At 45.1% G+C, this 17940-nt stretch overlaps 1 protein-coding gene across 2 annotated transcripts in view; it reads right to left on the bottom strand.

The window, feature by feature from the left end:
• The window catches only part of lrch4 (leucine-rich repeats and calponin homology (CH) domain containing 4), a 41786-nt gene that overhangs the window by 22846 nt on the left and 1000 nt on the right, over positions 1-17940 (bottom strand). The window lies entirely within an intron of this gene.

Here is a 17940-nt window from a genome sequence, read left to right as displayed (position 1 = left end):
GCAGCCGTCTGCTGATGCAGATCTGAAGTGAGTCAACACAGGCCACGCCCACAAACCGGCTCCACCTAAACGGTTCTACTCAATCTATTTATGATACATTACGTTCATATTTCTTACTTCCAAACTCTGCCTTCTCTAATTCTAATCCTCCCTCTATTACTAGGTGTCATCAACATTGAGTGACGATATAGCTTTCTCAAAATAAAACCTAAGCATCAAAGTGCAGTCTTGACGTTGGAAACAGATGGTTTGACAATCCCGACCCAAGGACCACTTACTAGCTTTTCCAAGACATTTTGCCTGTGTCACATGGTCTTCATTGTGGATGGAGCTCAGTTGTCATGAAGAACAGCCTGAGCTTCTCCAGGAAAAATGGGCATCCACTGATGAGGACCATGTGATACAGAAAAACAAGCGGATGATCCTGGTTATTGGAATATTTAAAAACAGGAACATGTAACTGATTTCACTGCCTCCTCTTTTAAACCACTTTCATAACCTTAAATGTGCAACCTTTCCAAAAGATTTGTAGAAACAAACTGAATGTGTATTAAGCGTCACTGTGAGAGCAGGACTGGCCTGTGAGAGCACGGCACTGTGTCTAATTACAGGTCAGCATGTGATGAGGAGGATCCACTGCTGACCCACTGACCTCTACACACTGGTAAGCAGGACTTTAGCAAAGTCTCTCAACACTTGAGGAAAACCCCATTACAACACGTTGGAGAATTCAGAGTGAAAACAAAGGAAATACAAGAGCAGCAGTCTCATATTGCATAAGCTGGGGCCTCACTCGGGCACTGTGACATCATCACACAGGTCTTCAGTCTGCTGCTCCAAAGTCTCAGAGTTTCACAAGTTTGTGGATTATTTGCCGACTTATTCATGTAGACCTGAACAGTCGTTCAGCACTTGTTCCACACATTAACACAGATATAAGTGTTAGAAGTCTTCATTAGAAGTCAATAGAGCTCGTGCACAAACTGCTGTGTGCTGTCGGGACGATTAATACACTAATCTGTTTGCAAATCTCATTACCTTCCTGGCACAAGACTGCGCCAGGAAGTAAACTGTGAACTGTCAGCGCCTTAAGAAGCTAGTCTTCCTGTTACGGGCCTCTGAATGCCAATACAGACGCTTAGCTGATCAACCTCTTGTTGCATGGCCTCGTTTGTGGTTGGGTGTGGTTCAGTGCATCACCGACACATTGCGGTGCTGATCGAGACACGCGAATGATTAAGCTCTGTGCTCACACATCTGTGTCACTCGGAAACAAACAGAATATCTGAATTTACTGACTTCTCCCATCAACCTCAGAAGAGTCAGTCTGCTTTTACAATGTCCCCAACAAGCTCCACAGGTCTGATCAGATCACGTACTATCTGCTGATACCAAGGCCAGGCCCATGAGGACCTGAAGGACACAGCTGCACACTCAAGCTACATCCTGACGAAGTGATATAAACAGAAAGAAAAGAAAGGCTCAGTGTACATATTAACCATAATGAGATGTGGAGCAGGAGAAGATATGCAGGTTGGATTCAAATATGATCTGAAGCTGAAATAACCTGATAAGATGAAACTGTGGGTGTGAGAGAAGACGTATCACTCTGTTGGAGATGTTGGGCCTACAGAAGCAGGAAGTACAGCAGAGAGATCTTTAACCACACAACAGCAAAGTTTGATCCACTTCTGTCATCAAGTTCCTCTCTGTAGTGACATTAACATGAGCAGCCTGTTGTCAGCTGAAGATGAGGAGCTGCTCTTTGGTAATAAGAGGATAATAATAAGAGGATGGTAATAAGAGGAGACACACGAAGGAAGGAGAGCAGCCTGAGGTGCTCCAGCTCTTTATTCATTCTTTGTTGTATCAACGCCTTCAACACAACCTAACGAATAGGTCGTATAACTAATAGGTAGTATTAACCTCAGGACTGTTGCAATGAGATGTCATGTACTTTGGGATGTTCCCGTTTGTGTTCGGTTTATTCTGGTGTTTTCCCGCTAACCCAAGAAATGCCATGAGAAACAAGAGGATATCAGGTGTCTGACCGGCTCACCTGCTTCAGGGTCGGGACTGACTTCTAAGGTGCATTATGAAAGCATCAACAGTCTGGATTTTTCCATGACGGACAAAGAAAAAGTAAAAAAGAGTGGGTGGTTTATGTTACATGTGAGCAGCTGATGAAGATCTGACCAGATCTGGAGAAGAGGAAAGCAAAGGCATGCTGCTAAACTCTTGCTTTCCTCCCTCAACCCTGGAATGCAAAGAAGAGTAAAGGGACACACAGACAACCTCTCAGACACCCGAGCCCTGCTGACAGATTTGAAAACTCACTCTTCTGTGATTTACCAAATCAATACTTTTGAAAGTGTTCCGATTGGTGAGAGTTCATAAACTGTACCTCCATCCATCCTCACAAACCGTGTGGTGTTGATGAAGTACTAACAATGTCATTTCAAAAGCACAAGCGTGAAAGTGTATTCCATGTCACACTCTACAGAGAAACAGGGACCCTGGGCCTCCTGTGGGCACAGAGGCAAGATGAGACTCTACTCGTATCACGTTGTGGAGAAGAGGGGTGAGGTTTGTTAAAGGTGCAGCGGGAGGGAGGGGTGGATGAGTAACGGGCAGATAATAGCAGCAGGAGAGCATGCACAATGGAGCCGAGGAGCAGCGAGAGAGAGGGTGACAAACAAACAAAGAGGCCGACCATGAGGAGGCCAAGACAACGAAACCCCCGAGAGGAGTGACTCAACAAAAAGAGGAGCTCTTTACTGGTTTAAGTCCTCGAGCCTGAGGGGCTGCTGGGAAAGAGCCACAAAGAGCTGAGTCACAGGGAGAGCGCCACAGAGTCAATGGAACCAAACCAAGTTAGTAAACTCATGTGACTGTAAGAAATTTGAGCAAAAAACTGTAGTTAGTAGATAAAATAAAAGTGTTTAATAATTCATAATTAAGAATTCATAATTAGTCATAATCATAAGGGTTTTGGGAATGCATAATTAAGATAAACATAAAGTGATGTAGGATTAGTAGCTAAAAGACATGAAGCTTCTGCCAAGTTGCAGAAGTTTAACTTTCATACTGAAGGATTATTATAGAAGGGATTAAACAATAACTGACAGTCATTGAATGTGTTAGAAACTCAGGGAAAGAGAGAGATGTGAAGACAGGCATTTACTGAGGTGTGAGAGTAGGTAGCCAATAGAAATTGAGATAGACTGAAGGGGAGGAGTCGCGAACGAATGTGTGGGAGGTTTGAATTAAAGTCTTTTTCTCTCTCCCGTGAATGCTCTCAGACGACGGACGTGTTTTTATACCTGAGGAGCTGAGTTGAGTTTTTTGCAAATGGGGTTTTATTGATTTAATATTTCATAGGAGTATGTACTCCAATGTTTAACTGTAATCGTACTTGCATCAGTGGAATTAAATTCCTTATAATTGTAAACCAGTTTTGGTAGCGTTATTATTGCAGCGTGTCGTCTGCACAAAGCAGCGGACACACGTGTGCTCCAGCCTTCTCTCTGTGGGGGTTGAGATTCAGCCTCGACATGACCACCTTATACTCACAAAACCTAAAAAGGCAGAATTTGTGTCGTCAATAGTACTACTTTAACTGCTACTACTACAAAAGTGCCACTTCATACAACCTCCACTCACAATGCAGGGTAATGAACATGCATTCAACTCTCATTTGACCCATTTTAAGCAGACTGCCACCACGGGTTAATCCCTGGTCACCACAGTGTGCTCCCCACACATCGCTGCTCCATTATACTACACTTTGTATAAATCGGTCATTAAAGTTATGTTACAGCAACATCCTCCATCCTCGGAGACTGAGAGGAGCAGGTTATATTCACTGAGATGGTGCAGTAAAGTAACTAAGTACATGCAGACAGTCCTTGCCATTTGAACCCCTCCGAGGCCTCGTGCCTCCTCTATCGTGCTCAGACTTCCGCTGTGAATCAGCCATCTGGACACCAAACACTGAGGGACTTAATGGAACTGCTGGGTTACATAAGACAGACAGGGCCTGGGCTTTCATTGTTCACCAGGCAGTCCACTCCACACCATGAGATTATTTACACACACACACTCTTATAGTGTTACATTGTGTTGCAGGACAAACAGAGCCAGGAGGAATGGGACTGAGGCCTATTAACTAATGGCTGCCTGCTGAGCCTGGAGCACACAGTAGCTACGCCAGATAAAGGAAATAAAGAACCCAGAGACCCTTTCATGCCACCATGTCCTGGCTTCAGACCCATCCTGGGACCTTTGGTGTGGTCAGCTGTCCTCCAGCCTCCATCAGCTTGTCTGTCCATGAAATGTCAAAAGCTTAAAAACAAAAGTGTGCTGCTCAGCTGGATTCCCTCATACGCTGTCCTGCTGCCCCAGACATACTCACTAGAGCACAACATGTGGATTGATCCACTGCTGAAAATAGTCCCAGCTAATGCACCATTCTGTCCGGTTCGTGTAGCGTGTTAAGAGCTAAAGGAGACGGCTGATCAGCCATGCAGCTTTAATGGTACCAACAGTTCCCAATGAACTGATGAGGGCCGGTTTTGTAGGTCATGTGGTCCTGGCCTTGCATGTGGTTCCCCTGCTAGTAGCAGAGATAGAGAAGAAGCTAGCTTGTATCACAGCAGGGAGAGTCTACACATGTAACTATGGCTCTATGAACTCTGGATGTTCATCAGTCACAGCACAGCAGCTGTTTCATCAGCAGGCCTAGCCCCTCTGGGAATATGTCATGAGCATTTCTAACAATTTACAGACCAAAAAAATAAGTAATTATTTAAGAAATGAATCAGTATATTCGCCGATAACAAAAATAACGTTTAAACGTGTTAAAGCAAAGAAGAATGAAGGCTGTAAAAAGTGACTTCCCTATTTAAAAGTCAGCTTGTGAATGCAATCTCACTCCCAAGTGTCAGATGTAATGCAACTTGTGGAAGTTCCCAGCAGTTCATGAAAAAGTTAAAATTCTCAGACACTACTCACAAATGACAGCTCACTGCTTTCTAGGGTTGGGCGATGTTGAATGACGATATTGCTTTAAGAAACACAAGGATATATGCAAAGATTGTCCCAAAAGAACTGCTGAAGAGAGACAGATACGAGTATCTATGGACCAGACACATATGTAACATCATAAGAGTGTATTGTGTAGGAAGCGCTATTTGACACAAAGTGAAACATTTATTTCCTTGTCCCTGCCCTGCCTGAGTACACGCTGTTGGAAACGTGTTTTAAGACCGGAGCGTAGATTTGTGTTGCCTCCATCTATAGACCCGATGTGTTTATCGCACAGCTGAAAGAGAATCTCTTCGTTCACTTTCTCTGGCTCTCCTTTTTTATGCACTACAACAAAACAGTGAAGCGCAGAGAAAGCAAGAAAATTAGCACAGAATTCACAGGCGAAAAGTTGTTGCACAATATAATAACCATTTTCAGGACCAACTAATACCGTGTTGAACGATAATCTCGTCATATCCCAAGCTTCCTGCAGTCGCTGTTTGGCCGTCTCACTTGACCTCAGCCAGCTGATGACTGGTTGTGCAGAGAGACCTTCACACCTTAAAGCAGCTGAATGCTGCTCACATCTAGACACCTGACAACATGCTCTCCACCTCGTGACTCGCAAGAAACTGCTATGGCAACCGTGCTCCTCCACACACACCCAGACTCCAGACCAGGCTATGTACGGCACAGTGCATGTTTGTTGGCAGACTGGTAGTGTTGTCTCTGCCTGTTCTCTGGTTACCTCCCATGGGAATGCGGAGGGATTCCCCCTCCCCACCAGCTGCTGTGCTCTGAGAGAGGAACACTCACACATTAAACTGAACATACTGGAAATGAAAGCACCACTAAAGAACAGAGCGCACTGCAGGCTCATGTGTTTGAATGAATAGGTGACTTCTGGTCCCCGTTAATGCAACAATGCATGAAGACGTCCACGTTACAAGATGGGAGATTCACTCTATTTATACAAGCCATGGCATTCATCAGCTGACACAACTTGCCAAGCATTCATGAGTTCATGAAAGATTCCTTACAGTTTCCCCATGAATATCTTTTTAGAGGAAATAGATCCATCGGGCACTCTTCTCTCTGTGACATTTATGAACTGGATAGAATTGGATGGAAACATGTTGGCTGACAAGTGTGTGGCAATCAGAAAGTAGTCAGAGACAAAGACAGACAAAGCAGAAGTGAAGGCTGAGAGAACAGGCAGCCCACATCCGCAGCACAGAGGAAACGGAACGCTCTCTCTCACACACACACACACACACCTACACACCTACACACACACACACACACACACACACACCTGTAATGACACAGAACAGATGTAAACAAGCGAGAGAAGGCAGCGGCCTTATATCGAGCTCGAACTGCACACGCAAGTGTGCACACGCACAAAACCAGGGCTGGTTCAGCCCGACCATTAACTGACAGTACAGTGTAGTCGTGTAGCTTCTAGCAGCTTAACCAGAGAGCTTTTCAGCAACACACTTAAAACCAGGCCATTTGTTTTAAAGGGGGGGGGGATTTACTGTGTCACTCTTTATATGTCATCACACTTCCCTTCATAAAACACGCCAACAATAGGAGGTTTCCATGAGAAAACGGATATGTTCAGTAATTAATTACAGCTTCTAGCTGCTACAAGGTGTATGGTGTGAGAGTCTGCTATGAAATGGTTTGAATGAATTTAGATAAGATGTCGATATAACTCTTCAACACACTGGTGAGCAGGAAGTCTCTGACTGAAATAGTTTCAAAACATCACAAATGACTCAAACATTTGAGAGCAGGAAGGAGGAGAACATGACTGTGACCTATCTTACACTTGGCTCAGAGCGGAGCAGACAAACACAGTTGTCATTTTAACGCACAGCGCCAGTAGCAAATGTGCTTGTTCTCAAAATGAGGCGTGGTCAGGCGCACACTGGGCGCAATGCTATCACGAGGCAGCAGAAAGCGATCGGGACATTGTCTAAAGTCAACGGTGCAGTATTTTCCTGCTGTATTAAAGGCATATTATTAAGATGGTAAGATGTGCAATAGTTCCCAATGAGCTCACACTCTGCTTGTTAGACAAACAGAAGCACAGCAGCACTTTCTTCTTCAGATATATACATTATCGCACGCTAACATTGACAGTGTTCACATGTTGATTCTCAGTAGGTGGAATGTCTACTTTGTTCACAATCTTCCTTCCTTCCTATCTGGAGGTTTTTGAGCATCCTTGTCTTTGTGCTGGTTGGCTCACCAGCTACACTGTTGAGCCATCAGTTCCTCCTGTTGCTAGATGCTGCGTGCAGTCGTTAGCCCAGAGCTTCAGTCTGGAACAAATCCAATTGGCCCAGATATTTCAGTCCCGACCAAAGAAGTTGACTGACTCACCAACATTGCCCTCCCAAGTACCAGGCTAGCCAGTACTAGCATGGCTCAAATGTCCCAAAATTGCACATGATAAAGTTCAGACAAACTCCCATGGCAGCAGCAGCAACTAGCCAAGACGAGATAAAGTCCACCATCCCTGTTGCAGCACATCAGAGGCCCCAATGAAGAGCTAAAGAGCTATACCGATTGTTTTGAGGCTAATTTAGTCTCAAAACAGCATCAAATGTGGATCTCAAGAAGCACATTCACCGAACCAAACCTTAATAAGTCCCAAAGAGGGCTGAAGACACAAAGCTATCTGCTAGCATCCATCCGATGCAGGTGCTCTGGGAAAGACATTCTGAGAGGACAGTCCCATCTCTGTTCTAGGAGTTGTCAAAGCTCTGTTCGGCACCATGTTTCGCTTTCTTTAAACCAAACTAACCTCCGGTCTCAGCCACAACATACAGAGCCAGGACTTTTTGCCCTGAGACTTGTTCACAACTTGAATCCAATGTAGCAACTTACCACAGCTGTCGTCCTTCACAAAGGAGAAAGCTGCAGCCACTTTCAGAGCCACTTTTTAAACCAGGATTGGAGTCCAACAGAGACTCAGATGAAGCACTCATTAGCTACAGCCTGACTGTTTCTACAGAACTGGGCCTGAAAAGCAGCAGGGAATTATTTAGTCTGATTAACGGTAACAGAGCTACTACCATACTACCGTCATGACCTCAAAGGTGCTCAACATAAACAACTCAAACCAAAGAGCTACAGGGACTTTTTGGACAATGAAGTATTTCACTTATATTTGAAGTAAACGTTTTTAGAATGGGTGTACAGCCTAATGGAAAACAATCAAGCCTTTAAATTCAATCTGTGAAATAACACAATGTGGGAAATGAGACAGGTTGGATATTTGACGAAAGGCCAACATCAGGTCTGTAACCATTACATTACAGTCATTTAGCAGACGCTTTTATCCAAAGCGACTTACAATAGGTGTATTCAACATCGGTTTTCGAGAGAACTACTAGTGACCAGAAGTCACAAGTGCATCTCCTTTTTTCAAACAAGCATCTAAGAGCATAAACCAGAGCCAGCGTACAGTGCAGAAACAAACAAATGCAATAAGTGCCACAAACTAATATGAATACAATAAGTGCAATAAGGTAGTATGAATACAATAGATGCTAAGTAAATGCTGAGTGGAAGGCTAATGCTGCGTTCACACCAAACGCGGCGTGAATTATTCGCACGAGTAGATTACATACAAAGTCTATGCACACGCGATGAGACTGGCGCGGCGCGAATTTGCGATGGCGCGGCGGACGCGAATTTGCGATGCCGCGATGAGTCGCCAAACGCGTGAGTTGAACTTTTTCAACTTCGGCGAAATATTCGCGGTGCGCCCCGCCGCGATAGCCTATCAGCATTGAGTTGCTCCCCGTCATCACTGACTTCCTGCCGTTGTTGAATCAGGAAATAAATACTGTAGCCGTCTGTGTTCACCCAGAGCTCTACGATACCTCATATCAACAGAGACCGGACCAAACTATGTGTATACATGTGTGTGTAAACCATATGGTACAAACAATGAATAGACGCTGCCGTATTTACATCTACATGACGTTATTCTGACTGTTGGTGGAGCTGCTACAATGTTAGCATAGCCTAGCACCGATCCATCAGAGCTCCATTGAGAAGACAAGTACAAATCGGCATCATTACGTAGTTATTTCGGAGTCCCTTTTTGTCGGTTTATTGCCGTTAAATCACAGCCAAATCAGTTTATTTTGTGTTCATACAGCTGTAGTAAACAGCCGACGTGTGGCTTGCTAGACACAGTGAATACAGCTCGATGAAATCCACGGAGCTCCTCTGAACAATGTTATGAACCAGACATGACGGCGTTTAGTTTCCCGGGATATCTGTGACTTCCACAACACGTACTAAGCAGAAATTGGTTATTTTTTCCATGTTTAATGGCGGACAGTTGAACGGCTTTCAGGGCGATAAGCCCCGCCCCCTCTCCGGCGCGATTCGCGCGAATGTACACAAATGGTCCCCCGGTGAGACCTGCGGCTCAATTGACGCGAATTCGCGCCGCGTTTGGTGTGAACACGGCATAAGGGTAGGCCTTCTTGAAGAGGTGTCTTCAGCCTGCGCCGAAAGATGGGCAGCGACTCTGTTGTCCTGACGTCAGTGAGGAGTTCATTCCACCACTGGGGTCAGGACAGGAAACAGCCGCGACCGGGTCGATCGGCCGTAGGGACCTCTGAACGACGGGTCGGGGGGGGGGAAGCCAGTGTAGAGAACGGTGAAGGGAAGTTGTGTGGGAGAACTTGGGACGATTGAACACCAGGTGAGCTGCAGCTTTCTGGACAAGCTCCAGAGGTCGACGCTGGCGCTCCGGCAAGTAGTGAGTTGCAGTAGTTCAGACGGGAGATGACGAGAGCCTGGATTAGCACCTGCGCCGTCTCATCAGTAGGGTTGGGTCCCGAAAAGCGGTGCCAATATATATATACGTCTACCGGACCGAAACGCAACGCAGATTTCGGTGCCTGAGCAGATTGAAATACTTTTTTTACACTACTCTGATGACTCAGTCCTGGCAGCAGGACTCGGTCCTCCGCTCCTCACTCAGAGTATTTTTACAACGGGGTACTTAGCGCTGCCGCTCATAAGCACAACAGGCCCAGGCCCACAGGCACGCGAAAGCTTCTTCTTCGATGGTGTAGTGGCGGTTGGCAAACGACGAATTGGCGCCTTACCGCCACCAACTGGTAAAATTAAATAAGTCATGAGAGCTGTCGTATTTTGCCAGAGAAGGCAAATATGCTCATATTTCTGCTAAATAATTGCTGAAGTTTGAAGCTGTAAGTGTGTGCGTGTGTGTTTTGTATTTATTTAAGGATACTGTAAACTGTTAATGGTTAATATGTTGGTCATAGTTTGAAGTTAAAAAGTTTGAAGCAAAGTGTTTCGTATTTATTTATAGTATACTTTAAACAGTTAATATATTGTTCAATTTGAAGAAAAAAGTATCGGTTCAGGCACCATTTCGGCACCGGTAACGTTTTAAGAAAAAACCCAAACGATACCCAACCCTACTCAACCCTACTCGAATCCTCCTGATGTTGTGGAGCAGGAATCTGCAGGAGCGTGTAACCGATGCAATGTTTGCTGAGAACGACAGTTGGTCGTCCAGGGTCACACCCAGATTCCTCGCAGTCCGAGTTGGCGTCACCACGGTATCGTCAATGGTGATGGACAGGTCTCGGTGCGGGCAACCCTTACCTGGGAGGAACAGTAGCTCGGTTTTGTCCAGGTTGAGCTTGAGGTGGTGTGTCATCCACTTCGAGATGTCAGCCAAGCATGCAGCGATGCGTGCCTCCACTTGAGTGTCACCGGGGGAAATGACAAGACCAGCTGGGTGTCATCGGCATAACAATGGTAAGAGAAGTCATGCGAGCGAATAATAGAACCCAGAGATGTTGTGTAGAGCAAGAAGAAAAGGGGGCCCAGGACTGAGCCTTGTGGAACCCCCGTAGTCAGCATGCGTGGTTCCGACACGGCCCCCCTCCATGTCACCTGGTAGGATCAACCAGTCAGGTAGGATGCAAACAGGGAGCCATCTTACAGGAACATGGTATGGAAATATCCACACACACCCTTTCCTCATTCATTATTTCTCTCAGTCAGCTGCCAACCTTCTCAGTTGTGGTATGGTGTGTATGTGTTTGTTGGCCGTCCAGCTCCCCTCCTTCTCTTAACAACAAGCTCTTGTCTCTCACATCCCCAGAGCTCGTATGAGACTGGAGGTCAGTTTATTGCAGCAACATTTCCATTGCTTCTGCGACTGAACAAACCCAAACTGCTCTCACACGAGCTGTTGCTAGTCCCCACCAGTCCTGCTTTAATGAAGTAAGAGCTCAATATGTAGTTCATTACTAGGAGGGATGTGCCGATCCCAATCACAGTTCTTTAAAGTAGACTTATTTTTCTGGGTCTAAATCTAAATGAGAAAACTAATTTGAATCCATGGAAAGGAGACACAGTGTGGATCTGCTGTGGCCGGAAAAGGGATCCTTCCTTTATTGCTTTTGAACTTTTAGAGTCTCTGCTTGCATTCCTCCCTGCATCTTGTTGACGCATCATTAAGTAACACTGCTGGCTGCCTTCTTCTCCGTGTTATTTTGTGTGCTGTACACTTCACTCACCCACCATGCATTGTTACAGCGGACGTTCCCGGAGCAAATAAACAGAATCAGAGATGGACTGGGCTTCAGATAAGTAAAGTGACCATAGCAGCTGTGTGACGAATAAAAAGAGAGAGAAAGAAGGAAGGAGTTCAAACCCCGCCTACTTTCAATTAGCACACACATGATGACCAATCACTGCTAAAGTGGGCGTGGCTGTCAGATTGTTTCATAAACTCACAGAAATCTTAGAACACATCCTCTCCCCCTGTTGTGCTGCTGGACAGCTGGGATCAGATGCTGTTATATTATCAGACAGGACATACTGAGGCCTTAACAAATGCTCCCACGCATGTCAAACCTGGAGGCATCCAAGCCAAAACAGAGAATGACAAATATTGTATTGCATGTCATAGATTTTACAGACTTAGAACTAAATATTTTTGCCAATCAATCAATTATATTACATACTGCAATAGTGAATTAGATGTTTAAGTCATATGTCAAGCAAAAAATGCCAAACTTGCACCCTTTCCAGCTCATCGAATACTTTTCATGGTCAAATATTAAAGTAAACTGAATAGCTTTACATTTTAAACAAGTGTTAACCACATGTTGGGCTTTAGGAAACGATAAAGGGCATTTACACGTTTTCTGTGATTTTATTTAAAAAATGTAAGATGTAAATGATCTGCATATTAATAGATAATGAAAACACTCTTTAGACTCATACACAGACCATCTATGCAATAATCACAGTTCCATGTAAACAAGGCCTCTGCCATCAGATCTACAGTAATTACCAGGTCACACCCTGTAAATGACCTAATCACGACTGGGAAACGTATTATTGTTCTGAAAAGCTCCAAGATATTAATGATTCAGAATGTTGGGGCTCATTGCATTTGCAGCTTCAGTCCAGAAACACAAATATCATTGTTTCAAACCCATACTTTGTGAACCTTATCATTAAAGCAACGTCCCGAGGGTGAGCTGTGTGTATTCACTTGTGACTCCACAAGGTGCTCACCACATACAATAGCTGGGCTTTGTTCTCCTCCACCGCTCTGAGCTACCGGGAAACACTCTGGGGGAGGCGAGCAAAGTCTCCTTCTTTGTGTGCGTGTGTGCGTGTGTGTGAACCTTTGACCTTCCTGAGGGAAGCTGCTCCAGTGAAGAAGAAGGGGGGCTGATGTTATCATAAACACTGCTGGGCCTCCACAGCCTCGTCTTATCCCAGTTCAACCAGCATATAACAGTGTGTAACAGCCTGCCCACTATGACTCACTCAGATATTAAATGAGCTGCATCTAAATTCATTCATGATTTGTTTATCCTAATTATTGACATTTGAAGTGAACTTTGGGCTGATTGGTTGGCTGAACTTCTAATTAATTGACCCTGATTGTTGTGGCTGCTCTCAGATGAAATGGATAATATTCAATTCAACTGACCACGAGTACATGTCTGTCAGAGATTGCTGGAGCTCAACACAGCTTTCAGCTTCGTGTTCTTATTCTCCTACCTGCACATCGATGATGCAGACAGAGCGTCACCGTTATTATCAACCCTCCCCATGGACAACCAGTTCTCATCCAACAAGCTCAGACAGGCTGCCTGTATGCTACCTGTGCAGCACTAAACACCTGAGGGGAACATAACAAGAGAGAAGCTTTAGCAGCTACAGAGAGATGCTCCTCAGGAGTCAGCTACAGTACTGGACATTAGAAATACTGGATTTATTTATCTCCATTTATCTAGGCAGTCAAATAAAATCCATGTTTTGCTGTTTAAAAGTGGAAGGGGGTTTTCTACTTTGATATGAACACAACTGATCACATGAGCAGGACATCCTGTTGACACTTCCTTTTCCATGGACATGTGACACATGAGGTCATGATCTGAAGTTGACTCATGGTTCAATATTGAGGAAAGATTCCTTCAACAGGTTAAACGTGATCTGTGTGCATTCAACTGTTATAGACGAACATAAGACTAGGCCACTCTGACGCCATGTTTACACCGTTTGATTACATTACAAAGGGAATCAAATGTCACTTATTAACATTCTGGAATATCAGACATTTTGTAATTGTACCGTTGATGACACCACTGGTTTCCTGAGGGAAATAAGAGAGGGTGTCTCAGCCTTGTGCCACCTGATTAGAAAGGACAACACAGTCCACCTGCCCTGTGAGAAGAGGCGATGCAAAGACTGCATAGTGTGGCTGAGTTTGGGCAGAAGCAGAGCAAATACTAGCGCAAGCAGAGCTATGTGAGTGCAACGACAGAGTTTTGAGGGAAAGCATTACAAAATCTGGAGTGATGATTACAATTTAAAGACCACATTCTTGAATACAGATAGGAAAGATAAATGTTCGTTGAAGCCCTCGACTCAAAGCACATGTCATATTGTCCAGCCCCGGTTATACTCAGTAGCCTGTTATAAGTAGGGATGGGTAGGATGGGTGGGATGTAGTATTTGGGTTTTTTCCGATACCGGTGCTAAAACGATATCGGTGCCTAAACGGTGCCTGAACAGATACCTTTTTCTTCAAATTGAACAATATATTAACTGTTAAGTATACTATAAATATAAATAAATACAAAACACTTGGCTTCAAACTACAGCTTCAAACTTTTTAACTTCAAACTATGAACAACATATTAACTGTTAACAGTTTACAGTATACTTAAATATAGATAAAATAAATACAAAACACACACACACTGTACACACACTACAGCTTCAGACTTCAACAATTATTTTGCAGAAATATGAGCATATTTGCCTTCTCTTGCAAAATAAGACCTCTCCTGACTTATTTTATTTTATTTAACCAGTTGGTGGCGCTAATGCGCCGTTTGCCTACACCTAGAAAAAGAAGAAGAAAGTTCCGCGTGCCTGTGTTGTGCCGGATGTCGATGGAGGAAGTCAGTAGCCTGCCAGCCGTATGACAGATCTCGTTCTTTTCTATAAATCATGGCCGAAGCTTCGTCAGAATGATGGAGGGGTTTGTTTCTAAGCACCCACGGCTCGTCCGGTTGTAATAATATGATGAGTGAGGAGCGGAGGACCGATGCTATCGTTAGCATCGGTCCTAGGACGAGCTAACCTAGGACGGAGTCATCAGAGTAGTGTAAAAAAAGTATTTCAATCGGCGCAGGCACCGAAAGGAAGCACCGAAATCTGCGTTGCATTTCGGTCCGGTAGATACCGGTCGTATAGGAACCGGTACCATACCGGCACCGGTTTTCGGTACCCAACCCTTGTTATAAGCTCTTACAAACTTTAGATATCGAGAAGGTTAAGCCTCTCTCATCTTTAGCCTTACTATAGACTCCACCAGTGGAAACACAAAGCATCAAAAACCTATCTACACTCCAGTCGTACCAAGATCCACGAGGACAGTCTGACCGCCCCGGGACACAGGGAGGGGGTTAGGGGTGGGCTGGCCCAGCTTGGACCGAAGGCTGTTCCACTACCCAGCCTGCTCCTGCTGATGTCCGCTCACAGGACGTGGGTCGGGATGAAATCGTACTCTGCTAGCCCAGCAATAATACATCAGACACTGTTGGGCCTACATCAAGCAGAGACCCGGCTCCATCGAAGCATCCTGGATCGGTGTGTTCCGTGTCAACAGAGCGCAGCGCTCCGACGGAGGCCGTCATCTACCTCAGATTCATTGTTTCAAGAAAAAAATACTGCAATTGCAAATTGTCTCCTGTCCTATCTTCAACAGTGTTATCCTGTTTGGTATCCCAGGCTAACCACCAACAGCTTATTAGCCATGAGCTGGATGTACTGTAATGCTCTTTGTCCCTCAACCTCTTGCCCTCTCCCTGACTAGAGACACCCGCTGCTGCTGTGTGTCAGCAGGAGAAGAATAAATCACATCTACGGCGTCACTAAATATCAAACTGAACCTAGTTTTCACAATATTTGATCATTATCTTCAGAAACATTATGTCTGCCTCTAAAGAGCTTATGGTGAGCTAGTAATGCATCACATGCCACACACGTCCCTCGCTTAACACGAGGAGTAGTAAAGACTCATGGAGAGACCATATCTCACAGCCATCAGGACAGTTTGGTGAATCAGCAAGGCGGACGGACACACACACACACACACACACACACACACACACACAGAGGAATGAATAACGGATGAGTCAGGATGAGGCAGTGTGACAGTCAGCAGCTGCCTTGGTCACTTTAGAGGTGAAGCCAAGGCGGATGGAGAAGATGAACACATTCCATTTGGACATTTCTTGATGACATCCCTCTGGAATTTATGACTTTTCCTGTTTTTAATTAACATCCAAAATTCAAAGTCTACTTCACAATACAATGTCCAGTGACAAGCCTGTGCCAACAGTAACTGGTTCTTGTAAAAGACCTTCCTATTTTGACTTGACATGATTATCGGTATTATTTTTGATTGATTTGTTCATTCATCATTTTTCAGTTCAAATCAACAGAGCAGCAAAACTGAAAATCGACCGAACTCTAATGGCTCAAGCTCCAAAGTTCTGGATCCTACACTTCCCACAATGCACACCAATAGTATCATTACACCCCACTTGCAAGATATATTCCCAAATCTTCAAACTCGCCAGTTTCTAACGCAGGTTTCCCACTTTCCCCAATGACATCACTATGACATCATCAGTGTGATTTTGTAAGACAAAGCTCCTCCAGAGCCACAGATGACAATAAACAACTATCTCCATGAGTAATACACATGAAGAGTAAACTGTACAGTGTAAGCAGCTGTTGCCCCTTTAAGCCCAACTTGTTCTTCCACTGACTTGCCAAGCTGGATCATTAGTTTATCACAGAACCTGCGCTTGGATAAACTCCGCTATGGGATGTGTTCATCCCCTCCGTAGTCATTATGCTGCGTTCACACCGGTCGCGTTGATTTTTTGACGCACTGCAAAAAAGCGTCCAACGCACTGCACAATCGCGTCCAACGCGCCGCCGGTCGTGTTCACACCAGACGCCGCAAAATCTCGTAGCGCCGGAGAGGGGCCGTGGTTTATCGTCCTGGAAGCCGTTCACATGGCCGCCATTTATTTCCGCTGTCAACCGTGAAAGGAATAAGGACAATTGCTGCTTTGTACGTGTTGTGGAAGTCCCTCAAACATCGGAATGCCAAACGCCGTCATGTCTGGTTGATAATATTGTTCAGAGGAGCTCCGTGGATTGTATCGAGCTGTATTCACTGTGTCTAGCAAGCCACCGGTCGCTGTTTACTACAGCTGTAGGAACACTAAATAAACTGATTTGGCTGTGATTCAACGGCAATAAACCGACAAAAAGGGACTCCGAAATAACTACGTAATGATGCCGATTTGTAGGTTACTTGTCTTCTCAATGGAGCTCTGATGGATCGGTGCTAGGCTATGCTAACATCGTAGCAACTCCACCAGCACTCAATAACGTCACGTAGACGTAAATACGGCAGCGTCTATTCATTGTTTGTACCGTATGGTTCACACACACACACATGAATACACATAGTTTGGTCCGGTCTCTATTGATATGAGGTATCGTAGAGCTCTGGGTGAACACAGACGGCTACAGGATTTATTTCCTGATTCAACAACGGCAGGAAGCCAGTGATGACAGGGGGAGCAACTCAACGCTGATAGGCCATCACGCCACAGCGTCACGCGATTATGTCGCTGAAGTTGAAAAATTTCAACTCGCGCGTTGGCAATTTTGCGGCGTCCAACGCGTCCACCGCACTGCAATAACGCGTCCAACGCGCCATCGCAAAATCGCGGCGCGCCAGTCTCATCGCGTCTGTGCATAGACTTTGTATGTAATCTCGACGCGCGTCAAAAAATCAACGCGACCGGTGTGAACACGGCATAAGGGTCGGGTTGCTCCAGCGCCAGGTGCCGTGCGTGTGTGTTCAAGGCCTTCTCATCCCACAGGGCCTGGACCCGGGTTGTTATGAACAGATGGTCATAATTACCAGAGCACAGAAAGCAGTAGCAGAGGATAGGGGTGCTGCTCTAAAGCCCTCTAGCCAGACTGACTTCAGCAACCTGGATGGTGTAATCCTCTTCTCAACAAGGCGAGGCCGAGGTAGGTCCCTGTAATCCACAGCGTGCTCCACACCTTCCTCAATGTTGGGTTGACTCTGTTATCAGTGGCTTTCTACAACATGCTGAGAACTGAGCTCAATGACACAGTCAAGAGACAGTCCAGGAAGCTGCTCACTAAAGGCTGCCATGTTGTTACACTCTGGGCTCAGTCACAGAAAATACTAAAGGCAACCGAAAACTTTACCAGAACCACTGGTCAGTCAAACGGAGTTCAACA

Source organism: Melanostigma gelatinosum, assembly GCF_949748355.1.
Source record: "Melanostigma gelatinosum genome assembly, chromosome: 23".
NCBI classification, from domain to species: domain Eukaryota; kingdom Metazoa; phylum Chordata; class Actinopteri; order Perciformes; family Zoarcidae; genus Melanostigma; species Melanostigma gelatinosum.
Note: the sequence above shows the minus strand (reverse complement) of the source record. Positions and strands in the feature narration are given on the sequence as shown.